This window comes from Bos grunniens, chromosome 12 (genome assembly GCF_055505025.1).
Source record: "Bos grunniens cultivar Pamir isolate PY7600 chromosome 12, Bosgru_T2T1.0, whole genome shotgun sequence".
Classification (NCBI taxonomy): Eukaryota; Metazoa; Chordata; class Mammalia; order Artiodactyla; family Bovidae; genus Bos; species Bos grunniens.
Window position 1 is genome coordinate 34,343,076 of NC_141176.1, and position 22,657 is coordinate 34,365,732.

At 44.1% G+C, this 22,657-nt stretch overlaps 1 protein-coding gene and 1 long non-coding RNA gene across 4 annotated transcripts in view; both read left to right on the top strand.

Moving 5' to 3' along the window:
• Positions 1-22,657, top strand: part of SPATA13 (spermatogenesis associated 13) — a 233,320-nt gene that overhangs the window by 66,298 nt on the left and 144,365 nt on the right. The gene's annotated exons all lie outside the window — the stretch shown is intronic.
• LOC147361659 (uncharacterized) lies at positions 5,377-11,390 on the top strand. Of its 2 annotated transcripts, none has more exons than XR_015138182.1 (3): positions 5,377-5,689; positions 6,744-6,926; positions 9,589-11,390. It is a non-coding gene; the product is annotated as an uncharacterized LOC147361659 (long non-coding RNA). The 2 variants fall into 2 exon arrangements; XR_015138181.1 differs by having other exon boundaries at positions 5,398-5,689; positions 6,563-6,926.

Genomic DNA, 22,657 nt, shown 5'->3' on the forward strand with positions numbered 1-22,657 from the left:
CTGTGCCTGGAATTGTAATGAGCTCACAGACCTGTTCCTAATTGTCTCTGTAACTTAGCAACATGCTGGATGAAAGAAGAAAGGAGGGAACAGTTTCAATTCACTGGTAGGATGTGGGTGGAAACAAGGGAACAGAGCACCAGGCACCCAGGTACAATAAAGAGGCGTGCAGTTCGGCTGCTTTTGAGAAACCATGGGGGCGCGGAGCTGGTGCACGGGGGATGGAGGAGTTGCTCACAAGGATACCTTACAGTTGGTGGAATGCCCAGGAAGGGAATCTGCATCCTTCTCTGTGCTTCTAAACATGTGCAGCAGCTATGGTCTACCTAACAGTGGGTTCTGGGGCCCCGGAACCCTGACCTGACCCCTGGCCCTCTGACACCTCCTCCCTCATCCCCGTCTGATCAGTCTCCAAGTCCTGAGTCTCTGCTTAGCTTGGTTCCTGTTGATTTCTTAAATGCATTGAAGGACTATCTCCTTCCTTGGAGACTTCATGGAAATTGCTGGCTTATTGTTCTTATGGGAAGAAATGCAATCCACAGTTCTTTAGCTGGAGATGAATTTCTGATCACCTAGGGCCTGTTGGTGGTCAGTTCAAGAGTTGCCACGGTCAGGTTTCAAATGATTTTGAACACCACCCTAAAACCAAGAGATTTGACTGATTTCCAGTGGAGAAGTCACATGAAGGTGGGAGGAAGCTGAGCTTGACCACAATTTATGAGAAAAAAGTTTGGGGATTTTGTTAAATTGGAATTAAGTATAAAACTCAGAGACTCTGATTCTAAGAATGGGTCAGATTCCCACCCAGTTACACTTATGTAAACATCTCTGTTTGGACCTGCACCTGTTTTCCATTCTAAACCTACATGTGGCAGCTGCCTTGCTGGGTCTAAATGGGGTCTCACACACACATATCTGCTTTGTGAATGGGATTTGATGTTGATGGAACTTCCACTTCTGTAACTCCAGTCTCATCTCTGTCCCAACCATCAGAATCGTGTGTCTAACTCTATTGACATCTCCGCCTGGATGTCCCAACAGCCTCAACATCAGCTGTCGGAAGCGAACTTACATCCGCACGAGCGTGAGCTCTGCTGTCTCCTCTCTCTCTGTAATGGTATCACCACCCCAGCCTCGACCTGACACCTCCTCCCTCACCCCCATCCAATCAGTTTGCAAGTCCTGCTGAGTCTTTGCTTGCCTTGATTCCTGTCGATTCCTTAAAAGCATTGAAGGAATATCTCCAGGCTTTTTATAAGGAGCTCTCTGTATGTTGGGTCATGCTTTCAGCACTCCAGCAGACGGTTTACATCTCTACCTCAGCCACCTCTCCCTGCTTGTACGCAGTCTGTCAGCCAGAGGTGAGAGATTAGACCTTCTAGGACTCTGCTGCGACAAACACACAGCCCTGCACATGCGTGTGTCCTTCTAGATTCTCCGTAACATGTCACAGCTTTACAAAGCCCCCTGTAGACATCACATTCCCCAGAAGTTCCATTTTTTTGTTCAGCTTCTTGTTAATCTCAGTGGTTTCACCACCTCAAGGGGCCACCATGTTAAACACTTGCCACAGTTTGTGTTTGATACATGCCCTGGGGATACAGCTTCTTCTGCCAAAGTTGCTTTGAATGAGACCGAATAAATGCAAACCCAGAGAATGGAGCCTTTCAGGGAGCTTCCATGGCACCATTCTGCTGCTAGGTTTTCCTGTGGCTGTTAGCTCCCAAGGCTACCGTGGAGGTGAGGTTGGATGGGGACAAGACAAGCTGAGACACCACAGAGCTCACTGCTCCTACTGAGATTCAGTCATATTCCTTGAATAAATACTTTAGAAATTGTGAACCTTCTATTTGCAGTCTTCTAAAAAGGGAGTTTTGGACAAATTTGTCCATTTCTTATTGTTTTTATGGAGGTCTTTGAAGGCCCTTACCCCACTATTCTGCAAGTTGCTTCTCCAATACTGACCTTTTTAAAGAGCTCTTTAGAGACTGTGCCTTTCCTCGAGCAGGAAATCATAGTCCTGTGGTGTTTGGGGCACTGGGCAGTCCTAGAAGGGAGGCAGTTTTAGGAAGGGGATGCTTAGGCCCTCTGGGAAGAGTTAAAGCATTAGGTGTTTGTTTCATGTATTTATCTCATCCCCAATAGACTTTTTTTTTTTTTTCTATTTTTTTTAAATTTTATTTTATTTTTAAACTTTACATAATTGTATTAGTTTTGCCAAATATCAAAATGAATCCGCCACCGGTATACATGTGTTCCCCATCCTGAACCCTCCTCCCTCCCCATACCATCCCTCTGGGTCGTCCCAGTGCTCTAGCCCCAAGAATCCAGTATCGTGCATCGAATCCCAGTAGACTTTTATTACTTCCTTGCTGTTGCATACAGCTATTGAATGATTCTAATCAGTATTACCTGAATGATAAGATTGTGGTTTAGATTTTCAAAGTAGATGAGCCAATGAGAGGCAGAAGTTTTAAAGTAGTGTTGAGGCCTCTCACTTTCTGAAATGGCCTACAGTCTGTGCAAGGGGTATCTCTCTAAATAAATCTGCTTCTTTGAGAAACAAATCTATCACTTTGTCTCTCATGAAACTTTTTCTATGACAAGATGCATGACCCACCAGGAAGGACCATGAGTGATTGGCCGGAGAAATTAACATGCTTATAGGGAAGACTAGCAAGAGTTAGGAAGATGGTTTAAAGAAGCCAAGAAAAGAAGGAAGAGTTAGAACTGCATGACAGAAAACACCCAGGAAGCAGAGGTTGTAACAGTTAAGAAAGGAGAGAAGAATTTAGTATCTGGTTTGTGTTTCAATCTTGAGCTTATTGGAATATTAAGTTGCTTATGAGAAGAAACTAGGAATTCCATGAAGTTCTTAGAGGGTGGTTGTCAGACTTTAGAGTGTATAAAATTCTGGTAGGGTGATGACTAAAAATCAAATCCCATGTCCTAGATGTTGATTTATTGGTACAGGGAAAGACCCAGGAAGCTGCATGGTAACAAGCACAGTTTGTGTGTTCACGCAGTCCCGTAAGTACTACGACCACAACCTGGCTCCTCTGTATGTCTGTCCTGTATTTTAATGTTCTAGACTCTGGTTCTTAAAGCAGGTAGGCTTTTCCTAAAATTGTAACATTTAAAAAAGTTTAAAGTGTTTAAAAGAAACCTCTCTTATAGTTTCCTCCTGGCCACCAAGCCAAAGCTCCTCTTGCTTCTCTGTGACGTGGCCTCTTTCCACCACTGTTCATTTAGCAGAAGAGAAGTCAACCAGACCTCAAAGAGCATTTGGGCCAGACTTTCTGCTGTCTTTAGGATATATCTGAAATGTGTGCAGACTTTGCATTTCTGTTGCAGCCATTTAGCAACTTTTCCTTCTGAGGTCCATCTCATTTTGGGGTAGTCATTTTACCTGATTATGGACCTAGATCACTAACTACAAGGTCTCTTTTAAAATTGGCAAATTGCTGTAGTGTTTTTGCATCTCCAGGGGCTCAGAACAGTGGATCCTGGCGAATAGACAGCAAATTACAGCATTTCTGACTTTCATGCAATTCAGGAAGGATGAATAGCTGAGTGAACCCAAAGATGCTTATTTTCACTCTTTATAAACTATATTACAAAACTAGGCTCAGTCATGAAGAGAAACGTCAGATTCGCACTGGAGTCTCCCAGTGGGGCAGCAGTTTTCTTTTATAATAAAAGAAAAAAAGATTTAAAGGAACCTAGGAGTACCTCATCAGAGCACTGTGCCTCTGACAAGATAATTTCTCCTGATTTACGATCTTTCCATTTCCTGGCCAAGCCTTTTTACTAAGTGACATGTGTGTCCCCCACTGCATTAACATTTAAGAAGATTGCACTCGGTTCACTCTAAGGTACCAACCTGCTCTCTAAAGGAGAGAAAAGCGACTTTCCGTTTGCTCCTGCTGTCAGCTCATGCACTTCGTTTTCAGACGATTCTGCTTTTCTGCAACTCACGTGTCTGGAAAAGCGCTGCTGACGGCAGGTTCTCAGCCCTCCCTCTGTAAACTCTCTCCAGGAGAGGATGCAGTGTGTAGAATTCCTCCCGTGGTGCTGGTAGGATGTTCTGCTGGAGACACACAGAGAGATGACTGATTCTATTCAACCCTCTCGAATAGTCATTTATGGGATGTCCTTGGTGGTCCAGTGGTTAAGAATCTGCTTGCCAGTGCAGGGGACATGAGCTCGATCCCTGGTCCCAGAAGATCCCACATGAAGAGGGAGCAACTAAGCCCGTGCGCCACAGCTCCTGAAACCTGCCTGCCCTAGAGCCTGTGCTCTGCAACAAAAGAAGTCACCAAAATAAGCCTGAGCACTGCGATGAAGGGTAGCCCCCACTCACCAGAACTAGAGAAAGCCCATGTGCAGCAACAAGACCCAGCACAGCCAAAAATAAATAAATAAAGTCACTTACAAAACCTGAGCCCCGGAGAATGCATCCCCTGGAGAAGAATGAGAGAGTCGCAGAACTGCAGGGAGCAAAGCTGGGGATGAACTTTGATTTTTCAAATCCCCCAGTTCTGCTTTCTCTTCAAAAGCCTCTGTCTAGTCCAGGACAGAGTTCTGTTTTCCCCAGAGCTCCCTGTCTGTGCTACCCACACTTCTCACCTTTGCTGATAAGATTCACCCTCCTGCCGAGGGCCGCTAGTGTTTGAGCTGGTGTTTGGATGGTAATTTAAAGGGTACATTTGTGCTTTCTCTTGATATAAATTTCCACTGGACTTCACAGCATTGAGAAGGGGAAAGCATCTATTTGGTGTGACCAGTGGCATCACAGCGTCATTACTGAGACCCATGGCCACCATTCGAGGGCACGAGTGACATGAAATGAAGACTCACCTGACTCTTTCAAGGGAAATCCACGTCCCTGTGGGCACCTGGGAGAACTCGCAGCAGGTGAGGCCTAACTTTTGGTGCCTCTGCTGCTCTGCGTGGCCGTGGCCCCTCAGGTTGCCCCTCACTTGGGGCCCTGGGCTCCCGTGCACACTCGCTGTACAGCTGCTGCCCCCGTGGGCCAGTGCCCCTTACCACAGAGCCACCCCCGCCCACGGCTCCCTTCTGTTCCTTGGATTAATCTGATGTCCTTTCACATTTTAAAAGTCGTTTTTTCTCTGGCTGTCATATTACACGCCTATTAGAAAATCTTCAAGAATACAAAGAAATCCATTGCTGACTATGAACATCTGACTCTGGTTTGCCTGCTGAAACTGCCCTTGCTTCTCCCTGCAATCTCTTCTCTTCTTCACCCCTCTTTCCTTCCTTTTTCTCGTCTATTCCTTTCTTCTGCACCCCTTTCTCTACTCACACTCACAAACACACAGGGTTTTCAAAAAATGCTCTCACAGTTGACACACTGTGACATCACGATGAATATATATTCAGTCTCTTTTGGCCCCCTTTCCTGGCTCACAGCTTCTGAAACCCAACCCTCTGTAGAGTTTTTGTTTGTTTGTTTTGGTAGCTAACGAGATGACCTGTGACTGGGGTATCCTGGGGAGCCTCAGAATGGGGACTGGTCACCAGGGGAAACCATCTGACTGAGGGTTAGAACATCAACTCCACACCAGACCTCCAGGGAGAAGAGAGGGACTGGAGTTGAGTTAACCACTAACGGCCATTGATTTGATCAGTCCTGCCCGGTAACGAGGCCACCATGTAAATCTCTAAGGTATGGAGTTGGGAGAGTTTCCAGTTTGGCGGGGCTGCTGGGAGAGGGGTGAACACAGAGGGTGGGGCTGAGAGCTCTGCATCCCTCCCCTGTGTCTTGCCCTGTGTTCTTGTCCATCCAGCTATTTCTGATTATTTATAAATAGAGCGGGAATGCCCTGAGTAGACCATGTTCCTGAGTTCTGTGAGCTGTTCTAGCCAATGACTGAAGCTGAGGGGGTGGGAGGGGAGTTTAGGAGCCTCCAGTTTATCAACAAAAGCACAGGTGACAGCCTGCACTCAGTGGGGTGTAGTCTTGTGAGACGGAGCCTGTGAACAGTGAGGTCTGTGCTCACTCCAAATGGACAGTGTCAGAACTGAATAGAATTTCAGACACCCAGCTAATGCTGGGAAGCGGTCAGCATGGGGAAACCCCAGGGATAGTTACGGAGGGCAGAGGAGGAGATGGGCTTCTGTTACACACCACTCATCACGGGTGTGCCATTAGCGTCCTCTGCTTTGATAAGTGCGTGCATGGGTGTGTTTGTGCTAAGTCGCTTCAGTCGTGTCCAACTCTTTGCAACGCTATGGACCGTAGCCCGCCAGGGTCCTCTGTCCGTGGGATTCTTCAGGCAAGAATACTAGAACAGGTGCCATTTCCTCCTCCAGGGGATCTTCCTAACCCAGGGATCGAACCCACGTCTCCTGCATTGGCAGGTGGGTTCCTTACCTCCAGCACCGCCTGGGAAGCCCAAGTAGTTGTTCTCAATTGCAGAACCCCTGCTGCACTTGAATTCTTTTCATGTTGAAGTGCCTACCCATGATTTGTTTATTATTTGCTGTCAATTTAATTTTTTTGTTTCTATAACCCTGTTTAATACTTCTATGTATTCAGTTCAGTTCAGTTGCTCAGTCGTGTCCGACTCCTGGCAACCCCATGAATGGCAGCACACCAGGCCTGCCTGTCCATCACCAACTCCCGGAGTTCACTCAAACTCATGTCCATCGAGTCGGTGATGCCATCCAGCCATCTCATCCTCTGTCGTCCCCTTCTCCTCCTGCCCCAATCCTCCCAGCATCAGAGTCTTTTCCAATGAGTCAACTCTTCGCATGAGGTGGCCAAAGTATTGGAGTTTCAGCTTTACCATCAGTCCTTCCAAAGAACACCCAGGACTGATCTCCTTCAGAATGGACTTGTTGGATCTCCTTGCAGTCCAAGGGACTCTCAAGAGTCTTCTCCAACACCACTGTGTATTAAGGTACTCTATTTTTTTATTGTGGTAAAAAACACATATTAATATAAGTGAGAATTTACTATCTTGGCCTCTTCAAGTGTGCAGCACAGTGCTGTCAGCCGTGTACACACTGTGACACAGCAGAGCTCTGGGACTTCCCATCCTATAAACCTGAAAGTCTACACCCACAGAAAACCAGCCCATCCCCTCTCTCCCCAGCCCCTGGTAACCACATCCCCGCTGCCTGTCTCTGAGTCTGACTTCTTCAATACTTCATAGAAGTGGAATCATACCACATTTGTCTTTTTATGATAGGCTTATTTCATTTAATACGTCCTCAGAGTACATCCATGTGGTGGCATATGACAAGATTTCCTTCTTTTTTAAGGCTGAGCAATATTCCACCGCATGGCTGTGCCCCGTTTTATTTGTCCATTCATCCGTCGATGGGCATTTGGGTTGTTTCCACTTCTTGGCTGCTGTTAACAGAGCTGCATTGTACATGGGAGTGGAAACACCTCTGTGAGATCCTGGTTTTGATTCTTTTGTATACATACCCAGAGTGCCGATGCCGTTCCGTTTTTAATTTTTTGACGAATCTCCACCACTTTTGCAGTGGCTGCAGCATTTTACAGTCTCATGAAGGGCGCACAGTTTTCCCTTTCCTTGGCACCGTCACCAACACTGTCATTTCTTGTCGTTTTGATGATGGCCATTCTAACTGGTATGACGTGAGGTCTCACTGTACTTTTGATGTGTGTTTCCCTAATGATTAGTGATTTCGAGCATCTTTTTACATGCTTTTGGGCTTTTGTTCATCTTCTTTGGAGAAATATTTAAGTCCTTCACTCATTTTTAAATCAAGCTATTTTTTTTTTTTATTGTTGAGTTGTAGGCGTTCTTTATACATTCTGGATATTAACCCCTTATCAAATAAATGACTTTCAAATGTTTTCTCCCTAACTAAGCTGCCTTGTCACTCTGTTCATTTACCACACAGGTTTTTCCCCAGCTTTATTTAGATTAGTTGATGTATAAAATTTGTAAGTTTAAAGTGTACAGCATGATGATTTGATATATGTTGTTGTTGATCAGTCACTAAGTCGTGTCTGACTCCTTGTGACCCCATGGGCTGCAGCACTCCAGGCTTCCCCATCCTTCGCTATCTCCACAGAGTTTGCTCAAACTCAAGTCCATTGAGTCTGTGATGCCATCCAACCATCTCATCCTCTGTTGCCCCCTTAATATATTGTTAAATAATTACCTCAATAAGATTAGTTAACAGATGATTGCCATCTTGTATGTGGTGATAATTTTTAACAATTATTCTCTTAATAACTTTCAAGTATACAGAATAGTGTTATAACTGTAGTCACTATCTAGTCATTAGATTCCCCAGAACTTACTCATCTTATAACTGGAATTCTGTACCCTTTGACCACCTTCCCCCATTAGTATCAGCCATTTAAATATACTTTCTGTCCCTTTCTCTTTTCCTTCTGAGACTCCTGTAGTAACAATATTGTTTCTTTGGATGGTGTCCCATGAGTCTTACAGGCTCCCTTATTTGTGTTTCATTCTTTCTTCTCCTCTGACTGCATAAGTCCACGTTACCTGCCTTCCAGATCACTGCTTCTTTCTTCTGCTCAGTCATGTCTGCTTGCACAGGTCTCCATTGAATTCTTCAGTTTGGCCATTGTATTCTTCAGCTCTAGGAATCTGTTTGTTTTATTTTGATGTTTCTATTTTTCATTTTGTTCTTATATTACTTTCTAAATTTCATTTGGTTGTCTGTGTGTTCTTGTAGTTTACTAAATTTCTATAAAAGGATTATTCTGAATTCTTCATCAGAGAGTTTATAGATCTCCATTTCTTCAGAATCAGTTATTGGAACTTTATTGGTTTTGTTTGGTGCTGTCATGGTTGTCTGATCTTTTGTGATCCTTCATTCCTTGTGTTGGTATCTGTGTACATATATAATTGTATAAGTAAATATATGCATACATTACACATGTACTGTACATTGTATATACATATCCAACAAAATTGGTAAAAAGAGATATTTCCCAATGGCAGGAAACATGCTTCCAAAGGTAAATGTCAGCTCAGCATCACTTTCGGAGCCCTTCCAGGCAGGGGCAGAGCAGAGGTCTTTCTGCCCCACCATGTTCTCTCCTTGGACCTGGGGTTGGCAAGGCTCTGCCCACACACAATTGAGAAAGAGGCAGTGTTCGGGTGGATCAGCTGAGTGCCTGTCTGGAGCCCTGAAGCCACGCTCTATGCCCCAGGACTGAGTGCCCTGGGCAACCATCATGCACACAAGCCCGGTACCTGCTCAGGATCAGAGGAAGCAGTGTGTTTCCTTCTCCCAGAATCAGAACTTGCTGCCATCGCCACTGTGTTCTCACATTGTCCGGAGACCTGGGCCACAGAAAAGGCTTTCTTTACCCCTTTTAACTCATGCCTCCTCCCAGCACCTGAATAAATGCAGGGGCTACATTTCTGGCATCACGTGAAAGACCACAGGCTCAGAGAAACGGGCCCATGAGTTCTCCAGGTGGGATTCAGGCGTGGCGTCTGAGGGGCAGGGAGGAAGGGTGGAGGAGGATTGAGATAAGGGTTCCCTGTGGAGAAGCCCATTCTCAAGCATACATCCCTTTACAGAAATTTTCATCCTTTTTTGCAGACACAGCACTGTCTCCAGAACTGCCATCTCCTCAGTCCTGTGGGGAGAAAATAGCAAAGGCGACCCCTTGACCCACGTGGCTGCAGGCCCAGTGTGGACTTCTGGTTATTAGCTGAGGAGGAGTTGCTGCATGTGGGGCTGACTCCAGCACTTCTCAGCGATCACTTCATTTGTTTTCTGCAGCCTTTCAAATTTCAGTGGCCTTAAATAATCCTGCTGTATTTAAAAAGAACACACTGGAAGTGACCCTCTGTCTTAGGTCAGCTCTGCATCAGCAGGTCCTCCACTTGCTCCTGATTTTCTCCAACAGCAAGAACACTCGCCACCTTACTCACAAAGCACAGAGCAGTCTCTTTAACAAAGACTTTTCATTCTAGAGTCTAACTAGATGTGATAGAGTTGAAGTTGATTATCTAATCGGATAGAATCTAAAATTTCAGTTTATCAAAAAAAAAAGTAAGTATATCCATAGACTTTTAAGCAATCTGTTACTCTACTTAACACTTGCAGAAAGTTTTAAGGTATTTTAAAAAGTGCAACACAGTTCTGCTTTAGAACATGCCAAGTCCTTGATTATTGCCAGCTTTTCTACACTATTTAGGTTGTCAAATGTCACTGAATTTATGATTATTTCCAAATAAGTTTTATACCACGCTTATAGCATAAACAAGGACAGCATCAATAATAGTGGCCGTGTGATGGTCATTGGCTCTGGGGCCGCCCCAGGCCACCCCCACACTCAGCCTGATGCAAGAGGGATGGGAGGTGGGGTTCCGTGTAAGCACCTTGTTTTAGAAATGCCTGTCCTCCTAAAGAGGATTCCTGCAAATCACTTTTGCTGAATTGAATTGAAATTGAAACTAGCTGCTGAGGTCCAAGTGAAGTCTAACCTGGGTGGATCAAGAACATTTCTTTTTTTTTTTTTTTAAGATAGAATTTTATTTTCTTTATTTTTGGGGCCACGCCACATGGCTTGTGAGATCTTAGTTCTCTGATCGCAGGCCCTTGGCAGTAAAAGCACAGAGTGCTAACCACTAGACCGCCAGGAATTCCCATACAACTTTTCTGATTTCAACTGCATCTCAGGCATAGACAGCTTTGCTGATAAAATCTGATGCTCCAGAAGAATGTTGTCGCCCAGAAGCTCTCGCTTCAATGTGAATTTTCACCAGGACTTAAACTGGTTTTTCTGAGAGGTAATAAGTATAGATACAAAGGGCTGGGTCCTCCACGTGCTAGAAATGTCCCCACCGAGGCCTGGGGACAGATGTGTCCTGTTTTTGTTTAATCTATGCCCTCACTGAAAATTTTTTATACAGAGCAGACACCTTACCATTTCATTGTAAAGACGCTATTATGCATCTTAAGAGATAAAGATCTAAAAGAAAATACGTAACCGTAATGCTATCTTATTCTAAATGAAATTGACACTGAAAAATAAGTTGTATTTTACTGTGTATCATGTATACTTCAGTTTATAAAGAGAGAGAGAAAAATGGACAGGATCAGAAGTTATTTTGGGGAGAGAGGAGAGGATAGAAAAGGAGTGAGGGAAAGGAAGGGGGTGGGAGGAAAAGGGGGGCTCTGCAGGTGTAGCCCCTGCACCTCCTTCTCTGTCTGTAAGTGGGAGCCTAGTTCTTCCTGCTTGGGGTTCTTGGGGGAGATTAAATGAGACAGTGCAACAAGCACTTGGTCCAGTACCTGCTGTATATCATGGGCTCAATAAATGGTAGCTGTTATTAATATTATTAACTATAGTTTATCCTTCATAGTTTTAAATAAAAGATTGAAAATAATGATAACCACCATTCACCATTTGCAGTCTCTTTGAGCTATTTTTATAAAAACAAAAGCCTTTTGGTGATGTCGTTGCTGATGCCCCGGGAGAAGAAAGCAGGTCATTGTTGGTGGCCTCAAGCTGGCCACACACACAGGTCTATTGACCTTGCACAGCTGGGCGGCCTGGAGCCCAGGACAGAGCTGGGTGCGCGGTGGGACGCGTTGCCAGGCACTGTCCTGGGAGCCCAGCACTTTGCTGCCTGCCCGCCTCCACCGCCCCCAGCAGCTGAGTGGACAGAGGAGTCAGTCCTGTCCCTAGTCCCTGGGCTCAGATGTGTACTGAGTGTGAATGAATTCTTAGGAGACGTTCTAACTGTTGTCAAGGTCCAGACTCTGGAGTCACATTCAGCTTGAATCCCACAAGGCCCGCTTAGCCATGGCTCCTTGGGCAAGTTGCTTGGCCTCTTTGTGCTTCAGTTGTTAATGAATCTTTAAGATAAAGATAATAATGGTGCCTATCTCACAGATTTTTATAAGAATTGAAAGAGTTCATAATCCATAGAGTATTTGGCATTGTGTACTGTGTTTGCCATTCTTATATTTTCTGTACAGCAGGTGCTATGGGTAATGGAAGATATAGATGTTGTGTTTTTAATGGTTTATAAAGGAAATCACTTATTTGAAACCACTGGAGACCAATATAAAGTGAGTGTGAGGTTGTCCAGCACATGTGTAAATGCTAAGAAGATTCCAGTGAGGAAAGGGCCCTGTGGGGCAAACAGTCTTGTTTTGAGTAGTATAAGAAGCAAGGGGCCTTTTTAAGAAAGGGGTGTTTGATGTCTGACAAAAAGGGCCAGTTGATTTCACTTGATCTTAATTTAAAGGATCTGCTTCCATCAGCCTATAAAATGAAGAATTCAACTCATTCAGTTTTTAAAATATGTTCTAATTTGACCATTCTGAAACCAGGCATGTATCCAGCAGTCCTTACAACACTTTCCCTTAAATACACATATGAAGGAAAAGTGTTTTATATAAACATGTGTATTTGAGCATCCTTGTCTTCATGGATAGGCGTCAGGCACAGGGACGATTGTTTCTTGAAAAGAAAAGACTTCATTTTCATCTACTCCTGTTTTCACTCATGGTGACAGTGCTGGGAGCCTGGGGAAGGCAAGCGTTAGATAAAGGTGTGTGGTCTGTGGACCAGGAGTCCAGCTGGATCAAGGCTAAGTGATGTACAACAGTGCTTTGCGCTTAGAACATATTCAGAAACCTGGTTTTAATATAGTAATTTGCTAGTTAATTACTGTTTGTAAATATCAGTACGCTTCCTCTGCTAAAGTCTTAATTTCCTGGCCTGGCTCTGACCCGCTTCTCCAGCTCCGTTTCTGTCCACTCCCCGCCATCAGCCTGTTGGCAACGACATGCTGTGCTGTGCATACCCTGTCAGGCCTGCGCACCTGGTACTTCCTGTCTTTTTTCTACTATGATGTTGCCTTTGTGTCTCTTCCTCACAAACTCACAGATGGCATTTTAAAAGCTTCTTACTTGTCATCTTCTCTGCTCACACTTGTTTGCTCCCAGGCAGGAATTGCTGGTCCTCTGAATTCCCACAAAACATTATCTGTCCCTTCTTTAAGGTACTAACCAGATGGTTACAATGTTTTTACATGTCTTCTGCTCCGGGATGGGAGGCATTGTGGGATCTCCAGCACTAAGCACAGTGTGAGTAAAGTCAGTGCTTGTGGAAGCTCAGTAATATGGAAACTCAATAAATATATGATGAGGGAGCACTGGTTATTCAGTTCAGTTCAGTCGCTCAGTCGTGTCCAACTCTGCAACCCCATGAATCGCAGCACGTCAAGCCTCCCTGTCCATCACCAACTCCCGGAGTTCACTGAGACTCACGTCCATTGAGTCAGTGATGCCATCCAGCCATCTCATCCTCTGTCGTTCCCTTCTCCTCTTGCCCCCAATACCTCCCAGCATCAGAGTCTTTTCCAATGAGTCAACTCTTCCAATGAAGTGGCCAAAGTACTGGAGTTTCAGCTTTAGTATCATTCCTTCCAAAGAAATCCCAGGGCTGATCTCCTTCAGAATGGACTTGTTGGATCTCCTTGCAGTCCAAGGGACCCTCAAGAGTCTTCTCCAACACCACAGTTCAAAAGCATCAATTCTTCGGTGCTCAGCCTTCTTCACAGTCCAACTCTCACATCCATACATGACCACAGGAAAAACCATAGCCTTGACTAGACGAATCTTTGTTGGCAAAGTAATGTCCCTGCTTTTGAATATGCTATCTAGGTTGGTCATAACTTTCCTTCCAAAGAATAAGCGTCTTTTAATTTCATGGCTGCAGTCACCATCTGCAGTGATTTTGGAGCCCCAAAAAATAAAGTCTGACACTGTTCCCACTGTTTGCCCATCTATTTCCCATGAAGTGATGGGACCGGATGCCATGATCTTTGTTTTCTGAATGTTGAGCTTCAAGCCAACTTTTTCACTCTCCACTTTCACTTTCATCAAGAGGCTTTTTAGTTCCTCTCCACTTTCTGCCATAAGGGTGGTGTCATCTGCATATCTGAGGTTATTGATATTTCTCCCGGCAATCTTGATTCCAGCTTGTGCTTCTTCCAGTCCTGCGTTTCTCATGATGTACTCTGCATATAAGTTAAATAAACAGGGTGACAATATACAGCCTTGACGAACTCCTTTTCCTGTTTGGAACCAGTCTGTTGTTCCATGTCCAGTTCTAACTGTTGCTTCCTGACTTGCATACAGATTTCTCAAGAGGCAGGTCAGGTGGTCTGGTATTCCCATCTCTTGAAGAATTTTCCACAGTTTATTGTGATCCACACAGTCAAAGGCTTTGGCATAGTCAATAAAGCAGAAATAGACGTTTTTTCTGGAACTCTCTTGCTTTTTCCATGATCCAGCGGATGTTGGCAATTTGGTCTCTGGTTCCTCTGCCTTTTCTAAAACCAGCTTAAATATCAGGAAGTTCACGGTTCACATATTGCTGAAGCCTGGCTTGGAGAATTTTGAGCATTACTTTACTAGCGTGTGAGATGAGTGCAACTGGGCGGTAGTTTGAGCATTCTTTGGCATTGCGTTTCTTTGGGATTGGAATGAAAACTGACCTTTTCCAGTCCTGTGGCCATTGCTGAGTTTTCCATGGATCACAGCCTTGCTTAATTCAATGAAACTATGAGCCATGCTGTGTAGGGTCACCCAAGACAGATGGGTCATGGTGGAGAGTTCTGACAAAATGTGGTCCACTGGAGAAGAGAATGGCAAACCACTTCAGTATTCTTGCCTTGAGAACCCCATGAACAGCATGTAAAGGCAAAAAGTTACGACACTGAAACATGAACTCCCCAAGTCGGTAGGTGCCCAATGTGCTACTGGAGATCAGCGGAGAAATAACGCCAGAAAGAATGAAGGGATGGAGACAAAGCAAAAACAACACCCAGTTGTGGATGTGACTGGTGATTGAAGCAAGGTTCGATGTTGTAAAGAGCAATATTGCATAGGAACTTGAAATGTTAGGTCCATGAATCAAGGCAAATTGGAATTGTTCAAACAGGAGATGGCAGGAGTGAACATCAACATTTTAGGAATCAGTGAATTAAAATGGACTGGACTGGAATGGGTGAATTTAACTCAGATGACCATTATATCTACTACTGTGGGCAAGAATCCCTTAGAAGAAATGGAGTAGCCATCATAGTCAACAAAAGAGTTCAAAATGAAGTACTTGGATGAAATCTCAAAAACAGGGGCGGTCCTAAGATGGCGGAGGATTAGGACGGGGGGATCAATGGAACAAAATAGAAAGCTCAGAGATAAATCCACGCACCTATAGATACCTTATCTTTGACAAAGGAGGCAAGAATATACAATGGATTAAAGACAATTTCTTTAACAAGTGGTGCTGGGAAAACTGGTCAACCACTTGTAAAAGAATGAAACTAGAACACTTTCTAACACCATACACAAAAATAAACTCAAAATGGATTAAAGATCTAAATGTAAGACCAGAAACTATAAAACTCCTAGAGGAGAACATAGGCAAAACACTCTCTGACATAAATCACAGCAGGATCCTCTATGATCCACCTCCCAGAATATTGGAAATAAAAGCAAAAATAAACAAATGGGACCTAATTAAACTTAAAAGCTTCTGCACAACAAAGGAAACTCTAAGCAAGGTGAAAAGACAGCCTTCAGAATCAGTTCAGTTCAGTTCAGTCGCTCAGTCATGTCCGACTCTTTGCGACCCCATGAATCGCAGCACGCCAGGCCTCCCTGTCCATCACCAACTCCCGCAGTTCACTCAAACTCACGTCCATCGAGTCCGTGATGCCATCCAGCCATCTCATTCTCTGTCGTCCCCTTCTTCTCCTGCCCCCAATCCCTTCCAGCATCAGAGTCTTTTCCAATGAGTCAGCTCTTCACATGAGGTGGCCAAAGTACTGGAGTTTCAGCTTTAGCATCATTCCTTCCAAAGAAATCCCAGGGCTCATCTCCTTCAGAATGGACTGGTTGGATCTCCTTGCAGTCCAAGGGACTCTCAAGAGTCTTCTCCAACACCACAGTTCAAAAGCATCAATTCTTCGGCGCTCAGCCTTCTTCACGGTCCAACTCTCACATCCATACATGACCACAGGAAAAACCATAGCCTTGACTAGACGGACCTCTTTGGCAAAGCTTGTGCTTCTTCCAGTCCAGTGTTTCTCATGATGTACTCTGCATATGCAAATCAAAGCTACAATGAGGTATCACCTCACACTGGGCAAAATGGCCATCAAAGAAAAATCTACAAACAAAAAATACTACAGAGGATGTGGAGAAAAGGGAACCCCTTCTATACTGTTGGTGGGAATGTGAAATGGTGCAGCCATTATGGAGAACAGTATAGAGGTTCCTCACAAAACTAAAAATAGAGCTCCCTTATCATCAGGCAATCCTACTCCAGGGCATGTATCCAGAGAAAACTATGGTCTGAAAGGCTGCATCACTCCAACGTTCACTGCAACACTATTTATAGCATGGAAGCAACCTAAATGTCCATCCAGAGGAAGGGATAAAGGAGATGTGGTACATATACTCAATGAAATACTACTCAGCCATTAAAAAGAATGAAACGATGCCATTTGCAGCAACATGGACAAACTTAGAGATTGTCATACTAAGTGAAGTAAGTCAGACAGAGAAAGGCAAATACCATATGATATCACTTAAATGTGGAATCTAAAAAAAAAAAATGATACGAATGAACTTATTTACAAAGCAAAAACAGACTTACAGACATAGAGAACCAGACTTGTGGTTACCAGTGGGGAAGGGTTGTGAGGGGAGAAATAGACTGGGAGTTTGGGATTGACAGGCACACACTCAGATCGGATCAGATCAGTCGCTCAGTCATGTCCGACTCTTTGCAACCCCATGAATCGCAGCACACCAGGCCTCCCTGTCCATCACCAACTCCCAGAGTTCACTGAGACTCACGTCCATTGAGTCAGTGATGCCATCCAGCCATCTCATCCTTTGTCATCCCCTTCTCCTCTTGCCCCCAATCCCTTCCAGCATCAGAGTCTTTTCCAATGAGTCAACTCTTCGCATGAGGTAGCCAAAGTACTGGAGTTTCAGCTTTAGCATCATTCCTTCCAAAGAAATCCCAGGGCTCATCTCCTTCAGAATGGACTGGTTGGATCTCCTTGCAGTCCAAGGGACTCTCAAGAGTCTTCTCCAACACCACAGTTCAAAAGCATCAGTTCTTCGGTGCTCAGCCTTCTTCACAGTCCAACTCTCACATCCATACATGACCACAGGAAAAACCATAGCCTTGACTAGATGAACCTTTGTTGGCAAAGTAATGTCTCTGCTTTTGAATATGCTATCTAGGTTGGTCATTACTTTCCTTCCAAGGAGTATGCATCTTTTAATTTCATGGCTGCAGTCACCATCTGCAGTGATTTTGGAGCCTAGAAAAATAAAATCTGACACTGTTTCCACTGTTTCCCCATCTATTTCCCATAGTGGAGGTGATAGAATTCCAGTTGAGCTATTCCAAATCCTGAAAGATGATGCTGTGAAAGTGCTGCACTCAATATACCAGCAAATTTGGAAAACTCAGCAGTGGCCATAGGACTGGAAAAGGTCAGTTTTCATTCCAATCCCAAAGAAACGCAATGCCAAAGAATGCTCAAACTACCGCACAATTGCACTCATCTCACATGCTAGTAAAGTAATGCTCAAAATTCTCCAAGCCAGGCTTCAGCAATATGTGAACCATGAACTTCCTGATGTTCAAGCTGGTTTTAGAAAAGGCAGAGGAACCAGAGACCAAATTGCCAACATCCGCTGGATCATGGAAAAAGCAAGAGAGTTCCAGAAAAAAACATCTATTTCTGCTTTATTGACTATGCCAAAGCCTTTGACTGTGTGAATCACAATAAACTGTGGAAAATTCTTCAAGAGATGGGAATACCAGACCACCTGACCTGCCTCTTGAGAAATCTGTATGCAAGTCAGGAAGCAACAGTTAGAACTGGACATGGAACAACAGACTGGTTCCAAATAGGAAAAGGAGTTCGTCAAGGCTGTATATTGTCACCCTGTTTATTTAACTTATATGCAGAGTACATCATGAGAAACGCAGGACTGGAAGAAGCACAAGCTGGAATCAAGATTGCTGGGAGAAATATCAATAACCTCAGATATGCAGATGACACCACCCTTATGGCAGAAAGGGAAGAGGAACTAAAGAGCCTCTTGATGAAAGTGAAAGAGGAAAGTGAAAAAGTTGGCTTAAAGTTCAACATTCAGAAAACGAAGATCATGGCATCCGATGCACACACTATTATATATAAAATAGATAACTGATGAGGACCTACTGTATAGCATGGGGAACTCTACTCAATTCTCTGTAATAACCAAAATGGGGAAAGAATTTGAAAAAGAATAGATACTTGTATGGGTATTACTGAATCTTTTTGCTATATACCTGTAACACATCACTGTTACATTGTGAAGCAACTATTCTTAAGCATAAAGTAAAAATTTTGTGTGTGTGTGTGTATATATATATATATATATATATAGAGAGAGAGAGAGAGAGAGAGGGAGGGAGTGGAAAAACAAAAGGGTGGTATAAGAAGTGAGCTAAAATAAACCAGCAGAGAATAGGATAGATGTGAAAAATTTTAGGATAGAAATGAAGAGTCTCTGTTATGCTGAACTATGTCCCCCCAAATTTGTATGCTGAAGGCCTATCTCCCAGAACCTCAGAATCTGACTAATCTGTATTTGGAGAAGGGACCTTTGAAGAGAAAATTCAGTTCAAACAAGGCCTCTGGGAAGGGCCCTAACCCAAACCAATCGGTACCCTTATAAGAAGAGGCAATCAGGATAGACATGGGGAGAGGAAGACCATGTGAATTCACAGAAAGCACTGGCTGCTCCACCCCAAGGAGAGAGGCCACAGAAGCAACCAGCCCTGCTGACCCCTTGACCTTGGACATCCAGCCTCCAGACCTGTGAGAAAATAGATTTCTGCTGTGAAACCGCAGATAGTATCTGCTTAATATCAATTAACCAGATCTTTCCTCTCTCACTGTTAGAACCTGAATTATCTTCTCTCTACACTCAACTTCTGCTCGTATGAAATGAAATGAAAGTGTGAACCATCCCACCGCTGGAGTTGGTGGGAATCATAGATTTCCTCGCAAGTTGGTGGAACAGTTGTTTAGTGGAGACCAGCCCTGCCGGTCCCTGCAGAGCCGGCAGTCAGCTGGCGGTGTGCACGGAACAATCCCAGCGTTGTGTCTCACTAGATTTCTATGTCCCAACAGTCCCACAGGGCTGGCTCTGGCTCCTGAGCAAAGCACAGACAAGTTCAAGGTGAGGGCCAGGGCCCCTCTACACAGACCCCACACGACAGGTCTGAAGCCAAGAACCTGCTAAAAGAAATGGGAATAATAGGTAAGCTTGTCAAAAAAGAGACACAAAAGAAAAATCTTGTTCCTAAATTCATTCAAGATTCCAGATAAAGTGGATCGGGTGCATTTGAGCAAATGTGGGAACACAGATTGGAAAGGTGACCATGTGTGCACGTCCATGGGCCCTTTTGAACGTTTGAGGGATTGACTGATAGCATTTTTAGCTGCGTTTCCTCTCTGAAAGCTATATTTCTGGGAACCTGCAGATTAGGCATAATCTTGAAGGGAAGATAAAGGTGGTGAAAAAGGGGAGGTAAGGAATGCAGGCTTCCAGAGTAGTGGAGGGAATGAAAAAGCTCTTATAACTCTATCAGGGAAGGAAATACTAGAAATTAAAGTAGATACAGTAAGTGAAGGAGAGAGTGAAACACAAGATGATTACAAGATGGCTGGGTGCTCAAATGCCCTTTTGAAGTCTCCCTTTCACGACAAAAAAATACTCTAAGGCCCTGGCTCTCTACTGAGTCCCAGTTACCTGGGTTTTGCTGGAGAAAATCTACGTGCACACAAATCACTGAAGTTACACCCACAGGGGAGAGCATTCACAGTCAAATGCACTGCTGAGTCGTCCCAATTCAGTTCAGTCACTCAGTCGTGTCTGACTCTTTGCGACCCCATGGACTGCAGCACGCCAGGCCTCCCTGTCCATCACCAACTCCCGGAGTTTACTCAAACTCATATCCGTTGAGTCGGTGATGCCGTCTAACCATCTCATCCTCTGTCGTCCCCTTCTCCTCCCGCCTTCAATCTTTCCCAGCATCAGGGTCTTTTCAAATGAGTCGCATCAGGTGGCCAAAGTATTGGAGTTTAAGCTTCAGCATCAGTCCTTCCAGTGAACATTCAGGACTGATCTCCTTTAGGATGGACTGGTTGGATCTCCTTGCTGTCCAAGGGACTCTCAAGAGTCTTCTCCATAGTTCAACACCACAGTTCAAAAGCATTAGTTCTTTGGCGCTCAGTTTTCTTTATAGTTCAACTCTTATACCCATACATGACTACAGGAAAAACCACAGCTTTGACTAGATGGAACTTTGTTGGCAAAGTAGTATCTCTGCTTTTTAATATGCTGTCTAGGTTGATCATAACTTTTCTTCCAAGAAGCAAGCATCTTTTAATTTCATGGCTGCAGTCACCATCTGCAGTGATTTTGGAGCCCCCAAAATAAACTCTGTCACTGATTCCACTGTTTCCCTATCTATTTGCCATGAAGTTATGGGACCAGATGCCATGATCTTTTCTGAATGTTGAGTTTTAAGCCAACTTTTTCACTCTCATCTTGCACTTTCATCAAGAGGCTCTTCAGTTCTTCTTCGCTTTCTGCCATGAGGGTGGTATCATCTGCATATCTGAGGTTATTGATATTTCTCCTGGCAGTCTTGATTCCAGCTTGTGCTTCATCCAGTCCAGCGTTTCTCATGATGTACTCTGCATATAAGTTAAAAAAGCAGGGTGACAATATACAGCCTTGACATACTCCTTTCCTGATTTGAAACCAGCCTGTTGTTCCATGTCCAGTTCTAACAGTTGCTTTTTGACCTGCATACAGATTTCTCAGGAGGCAGGTCAGATGGTCTGGTATTCGCATCTTTTGAACAATTTCCCACAGTTTGTTGAAATATACACAGTCAAAAGCTTTGGAGTAATCAACAAAGCAGAAGTAGATGTTTTTCTGGAATTCTCTTGCTTTTTCGATGATCCAGTGGATGCTGGCAATTTGATTTCTGGTTCCTCTGCCTTTTCTAAATCCAGTTTGAATATCTGGAAGTTCACGGTTCCCCTACTGTTGAAGCCTCGCTTGGAGAATTTTGAGCATTACTTTGCCAGGGTGTGAGATGAGTTATCAACTTATGGTATATATTTGCTAGCGTGTGAGATAATGTATCAACTTAGGGTATATCTTCTGAGCCTCTGGTATGAAAGAAGTTCGTTTGCACTATTCTGCCAATTTTAATAATTACTATGTGTAGTTAGTTCTTCTGTGGGTCACCTTTGCATTTTGTGCCCAGGCTGAAACTTCTGTTTCTTATTCCTCCAACATTGGACTTGACCCTTCAGTGTAACATGTAGCCTGTTTATTGTCAGAGCCAAGACCTTGGTCAATCCCCAGGCTGCCTGGGCTGTGCAGCTCTGCCCCTCACAGGCATGTCCCTCTGGGGAGTCTACCTGGACGGGACCTCTGAACCCAGGAACTCACTCCTGGGTGAGTCTGTGCAGGATCACTTGCCCTGGGAGTGGGGATTCTCCCTGGACAGTGTCCTTAACTTCTCCTTAGAAGAAGCCCATGGTTTGGGAGAAGTAAATGCCCCTGGTTTCCATGAAAGTGGGGCTGCAGAGACAGCTCTGAGGTTCCCTAGGATAGCTTCCAGTCGGTTCCTGTTTTCAGCACCTTCTCTTGTTCTTACTCTTTAAGTCCATTGGCCCCAAGCCCAGAGCTTCCCTGGGGTTTTGCCAGTAGGATCGGCCCCCACCCAGCCCAGGGCTGTGTTCGGGGCCACAGCTCACTGCACTCAGTTTCAACCATAAACACACTTGCACTGGCTCTGTCTTCCAGAAAGGTTTAAAATCTCTCTTCCACTGATGACTACCCACTCCAGTGTGTGTCTGTTTGTGTGTTTGTGTGTGTCCATTTGTGTGTTTGTGTGTGTCCATGAGTCCTGAGTCAGCCAATTGAATCAGAGCGAAAACCAATGGAATTTTTAAGGGCTTGAAACATACATTCTCTTTTGGAGGTGTTCTACCTTCTTTAGCCATATGTTTTAAAGTATTTCCTACATCATTATTGTTTTTTAAATGTGTGCATAGTTTTTCCTTGTATGGAGAGACCGCAATTCATTTAATCAGTACTCATTACCAGGCATTTAGGTTGATTATAAATTTAGCTCTAGTAAATTCATCTGCAGTGAATATCTTAGTGTCATATGAGATGTCACTATGTCCTAGGGATAAATTCTGGAAGTGAAATCACTGAATCAAAGAGTTGCACTTTTTTTTTTTTTTGCTTTTATTACTATGATTTTTATTAAAGTAATAGTTGATTAATAATGTTGTGTTAGTTTCAGGTGTACAGCAAAGTGATTCAGTTATATATGTATATAACTGGATGTATTCCCTGGTAGCTCAACTGGTAAAGAATCTACTACAATGTCGGAGACCTGGGTTTGACCCCCAGGTTGGGAAGCTCCCCTGGAGAAGGAAATGGGAACCCATTCCAGTATTCTTGCCTGGAGAATCCCATGGAGAGAGGAGCCTGGGAGACTATAATCCATGGGGTCACAAAGAGTTGG